Source organism: Nyctereutes procyonoides, unplaced genomic scaffold, assembly GCF_905146905.1.
Source record: "Nyctereutes procyonoides isolate TBG_1078 unplaced genomic scaffold, NYPRO_anot_genome, whole genome shotgun sequence".
In the NCBI taxonomy this organism is placed as follows: Eukaryota; Metazoa; Chordata; class Mammalia; order Carnivora; family Canidae; genus Nyctereutes; species Nyctereutes procyonoides.
In genome coordinates, this window is record NW_026575126.1 from 19,188,864 (window position 1) to 19,194,617 (window position 5,754).

The 5,754-nt window shown below is 40.7% G+C and overlaps 1 pseudogene; it reads left to right on the top strand.

Moving 5' to 3' along the window:
- The first annotated feature begins 205 nt into the window (after positions 1 to 205).
- On the top strand, positions 206 to 1,220 carry LOC129519787 (GTP-binding nuclear protein Ran-like; annotated as a pseudogene).
- The last annotated feature ends 4,534 nt before the right edge of the window (positions 1,221 to 5,754 follow it).

Sequence of the window (5,754 nt, forward strand, 5' to 3'; positions counted from 1 at the left end):
CCCAAAATGGTGAAAACTAATCAATGAATTTGGTTAAGTTGCAAGATACAAAGCCCACAATACACACTAATTTGCATTTCCACACACTAATAATAAACTATCAGAAAGACAATGTAGGGAAATGATGCCATTTACGATTACATCAAAGAGAATGAAATACGGCTCTATCAGATGGGCCAGACATGCTTCTGGAAGCAACAGCACAATGGCTGCCCAAGGAGAACCCCAAGTCCAGTTCAAACTTGTATTGCTTGGTAATGGAGCTATTGGAAAAACAATGTTTGTGAAATGCCATCTGACTGGTGAACTTGGGAAGTACACAGCCACCTTGGTTGTTGAGGTCCACCCCTTGTGTTCCATACCAATAGAGGACCTATTAAGTTCAATGTATGGGAGACAGCTATCCAGGAGAAATTTGGTAGGTGAGAGACAGCTATTACATCCAGGCCCAGTGTGCCATTACAATGTTTGTAGTAACATCAAGGGTTCCTCGCAAGAACGTGCCTAATTGGCATAGAGAATCTGGTTCACGTATGTGAAAACATCCTCATTGTGCTGTGTGGCAACAAAGTGGACACTAAGGACAGGAAAGGTAAAGCAAAATCTCTTGTCTTCCACTGAAAGAAGAACTTTCAGCACTATGATATTTCTGCCAAAAGTAACTACAACTTTGAAAAGCTCTTCCTGGGGCAGCCTGGGTGGCTCAGAGGTTTAGCGCCGCCTTCAGCCCAGGGAGTGATCCTGGAGACCAGGGATCAAGTCCCACGTCGGGCTCCCTGCATGGAGCCTGCTTCTCCCTCTGCCTGTGTCTCTGCCTCTCATGAATAAATAAATAAAATCTTAAAAAAAAAAAAAAGAAAAGCCCTTCCTGGCTTGCTAGAAAGCTAATTAGAGATGCTCACTTGGAGTTTGTTGCCATGCCTGCTCTTGCCCCACCCGAGGTTGTCATGGCCCGAGCTTTGGCAGCACAGTATGAGTGTGATCCAGAGGCCATTTAGACAACTGTGCTTCCAGATGAGAATGATGACTTGTCAGAAAGTGTATCTGGAGGCCCCTTCTTGGTTGCAACCCAAGCAGAAGTCTGGTTTTATAGGCCACTCTCCTGCGATGTCAGTGGTGCAGCATCTTTGCCACTTTATTTTATAGCTAGGTGGAACATGTGCTTGATCTTTGGTATGCTGAAGGAGATGAATGGGCTTTGGAGTGAATGTGGAAGTTGAAAAAGTATCTTCCTTTTTTGGACGTGCATATTTAGCTGTTTGGAATACAGTTGCTACACCTCCATGTGCTTTGAGGCATATTTATAATAGTCAAAACATGGAGACAACCTAAGTGTCTATTGATGGATGAAGGGATAAAGAAAATACAGCATATATACATGATGGAATATTATTCAGCCATAAATAAGCATGAAATCTTGCCATTTGTGACAACATGGATGGAACTTGAGGGCATTATGCTAAGTGAAATAAGAGAAAGACAAATACTATATGATCTCAGTTATATGTAGAATCTAAAAAAATGCCAAAACCAAGCACAAATCTAAGCTCATAAATATAGAGAACAGACTGATGGTTGCCAAAGGTGGGGGGTGTCTGGTAGGCAAGGTGGGTGAAAGGAGTGAAATGGTACAAACTTTTAGTTATAAAAGAAATAAGTCCTGGGGATGTAATGTATGGCATGTTAACTATAGTGAATATTACTGTATTGCATATTTGGAAATTCCTAAGAGAGTAAATCTTAGAAGTTCTTATCACACAGAAAAAAAGTGTAACTATGTGTCATGATGGATGTTGACTTCCTTGTGATTGTTTGGCAGTGTGCGCAAATAGTGAGTCATGTTGCATCCCTGAATCTACTATAATGTTAACAAAACAAAACTCCTACAATTTGTATTAGTCTGTTAAAGCTCTGAAGAGTTCTTTAGCAATGAAATCTGTCTGATTTTGCTTAAACCAACATTTAAAAAATGTATTTTGTCATGAGGTAGTGGGTTAATTGTGTTCCTCCGAAAGATATGTTGAAGTTCTGACCTCCAGGACATATGAACGTGACCTTATTTGGAAATAAGGTTTTGTGGATGTAATCGAGTTAAGATGAGGCTTTACCGTATTTGGGTGGGTGCTGTAGCCAATGAATGGTGTCTTTATAAGAGTTAGAAGAGGGGGGCTTCTAGAAAGACACACACAGCGAAGAAGGCTGTGTGATGACAGAGGCAGAGATTGGAGTGACACAGCTACAAGCCTAGAGAAGCTAAAAATTACTGGTAACCTCCAGAAGCTAGGAAGAGGCTAGGAAGGATTCTTTCCCGAGCCTTCAGAGGGAGCGTGGTCTTGCCAACACCTTAATTTTGGACTTCTAGCCCCTAGAACTGTGAAAGAATAAATGGTTTTAAGCCATCCAGTTTGTAGTAATTTATTATTGGAACCCTAGGAAACTAATAATGTATGAATCTCTAAGACAAATAACAACACTAACTAACATTCTGAGAGTCACTAGATTAGAAAATACTAGTTTAGAAGAGACATGGAGATGTCTGGGGTATGCGCATGTGCAGCTGTCAAACAGGCTTTAGAAACTGGGTATAACTTTCAAGAGAGGGTCAGGATAGATGAGAAATCTGCGGGAGTAAAGCATGCAGGGGGACAGTTTCAGCCTGGGGAAGGCATGACTTTGGCCAGGAAGAGCATTTAAACAAAAATCCTGGGAGGATAGCTGTAATTGAAGGAAAATGGGAAAGGAGCAAGAGAATGGGCATTTAGGAGCCATAAAAGAATAGAAAGTGAAAAGATATATGCACCCCTCTGTTTATTGCAGCATGATTTATAATAGCCAAATTATAGAAGTAGCCCAGATGTCCATCCATAGGTGAATGGATACAGAAGATGGTTAACAGAGAGGAAGTGGTGGGGGGATGGATGAAATCGATTAAAGGGATTGATGAAGAGCACACTTACCACAATGAGCACTGTGTAATGTATAGAATTGTTGAATGAAATTGTACACCTGAAACTAAGGTACCCTGCAGGTTAGTTATACTTCAGTCATAAAAAAAGAAATTTTGATAATGGGGGAAAAAAAGACTTTTAGCAATTAGGAAGTCAATAGTAATCTTCAAAAAAGCAGTTTGAGCAACTTGAAGTAGAGGCTAGCTTGCCACGGATCAAGGAGTGAATGAAAGGGCCTTCAGATACAGAAGTCAAGGTAAAAGCATTTTCATTTACCAATCCTCCTTGAAACCTTGAAAAAAGTTTTGGAAAATATTTTTTCTGGAAAAAATGAAAAACCTCCACTTGAAAAAAATGCAAAAAGAAGAAGAAGAAGAAGAAGAAGAAGAAGAAGAAGAAGAAGAAGAAGAAGAAGAAGTAGTAGTAAACTCCATCTTAAATGAAATCTAGAAACTTCATTATGAACAAAATCTGGCCAGTTCTGAGAAATGGAGACTAAAACTAAGGGTGGAGACTGAGAACCCAAAAACCTCCTCAGATTTGAGCAGAGTCAGATTTGTCTAAAAGTACATGTTACAGTCTTCAGATCCAAAAGATCCTTCATTCAGTTTCCTGGGATCTAGAGAAATGTGACCAGGGAAGAAGTGGACGTGTCCCTATGCAGACTCAGTCATCAAGCATAGAAGAATGGGTGGGGCGGAGCTGAAGGGAACCAGGGATATTGTCTGCTCTACATCCTAGCCCCCAGCTAATGGCTGTACAGTGGGGAGGGTGGAGGAGAGACGACACTGTGCTTGCCAGATCACAACACAAATCAACATCCTAGCTGAGAGAGGAGGAGAAATGTGCATTCAAAGGCTGAGGACAAATTTGGTGAGAAGGTTTTTGAGGTAATACACTCTATTTAAAGCTCTGGGCTGCCTTTCTTCACAGTAGTCTTCAAGCAAATGATGGCCTCAGATAAAGTTACCCCAAGAAATGTAAATAACCACCAGAAAGGAACACATTAGGCCATATGCATAGGGATAAAAGAGGAAGGAGTAAGCAAAAGTCAGACAACATACATAAATCAGAAGAGAGATTGTTCTATGAATCTGACAGGGAATCTTAAAGACACTATAGGCAGCACCATCTCTTGGGGAGGAGGAAGTGCACACACACACACACACACACACAAAATGATTGAAAAGGAGATAAGACAATGGAAGAAAATGAAAAAAAAACAAATTGGTAGAACTTGGTAAAAAATAAATGATGAGGGAGCATAAAATCAATGAAGAGATAAAAATCTCATTAAACCCCCCCAAAAAAACAAAAAACACCCAAAGAAGAATAAGCAGAATTGAAAACATAGGGGTACAATGGTTAGGAGATGGTGAAGCAAAGCCTGCCCCTTTTAGGTGTCTCTTATCGAAGTGCTTCCCATTTCTTCTTAAGTCTTATCTTGATGGTATATTCTGTTAATTAGTAACAGGAGAGCTGGGATTTGGATCCAGAACAGTGGAATGAATTCTTTGATCCCTTTCATTCCTCCTTTAGGTGCTGAGTTATTCTTTTGCAATGTCTTTATCTTTCAAAATTTCCCTTAATAATTCTCATGAGTGCCTTTTTTGGCGGCATAGAAATACTGATGATGTAAACTGGTGAAGTGAAAACATATGGCCAATGGCTCCATGCCACACAAACAGTAAAAGAGGTTTCTAGAATCTTATGGAATAGTAAAGCATACATGGTATCTGTCCCCAAAGTTTTTTAATTGGTTAGACCTCAGCTTTATAATCTCCCTTAAACTGATGGCCTTCAAGTGGTTCTCATACTCCACAGAGGTGAGAATGTCTCGGAACCATTGGCTTTAAGCGATTGGCTTTGAGTTAATGGGCTGGAAGAGTCTCTGACAACAAATTTCAACGGAGAAGCCCATCTCAGAGAGCAGACCCTAAATTCATCTCTCAGTGCCCTTTCCCAAGGAAGTCAATTTCCTCTGTCCAATGAACAACTGCCCATCTTTGATTTGGGTTTTCTTTAAAGAACTTGATGCCAGTGGCCAGTGGATGTGTAAATGCTGTTCAGTCCATCCAATAATATAGCTCAGGCCAAAGTTTTGATACACAAGTCCTAATTCCCTGGAAAAATGTGATTTTATGTTATCATGCAGTTGTTTTCTTGTTCTCTTAAGCATCACTAACCTACAGTTGGCCTTGCCTGCTAACATCGTGCATTAGTTGAGGCTGGGAAACCTGATGTTAGGGGTTGAAACAGGTCCCAGGCTTCCTTTGGACTGTGTTGGCTAACACATGTGGCTGTGTGTGTGGGTTTAGCTCCCAAGAAGTACAAGAGGGTCAAGAAAGCTCTCCCCATAGGAAGTTCTATTGAAAGAAAATGAAAACTCTAGAGGGCCCCACATGTATACCCCAGGGAGGCCTCACACTAGAAACACAAGAAGCCAGGGGCAGTTTAATCATCTTAATGAATGGCACCACCACCCACCCAGTCAGAAATGTATAATTATTCCTGATTTTTCTCTTGCTTTCATTTTCCATGTCTAATTTATCAGTAAGTCCTTTTGACTTTACCTCAGAAAAGGAGCATTGAGTCTGTCTTCTATTTCACTTCAACACTTGTGCCACACTCTCCCGAGCTCCTGTTCGGACTCTTAAACAGTTTCTCGTCTCCCCACAGCCATGCATTTCCTCCTGCAATCTGTTCTCTGCATAGTAGCCAGTACCATATAAAACACAGATCAGGTCACGTCACTCTTCTATTTAAATCTCCAGCAGCTTCCAGTTTACCTCAGAATAAAATGAAA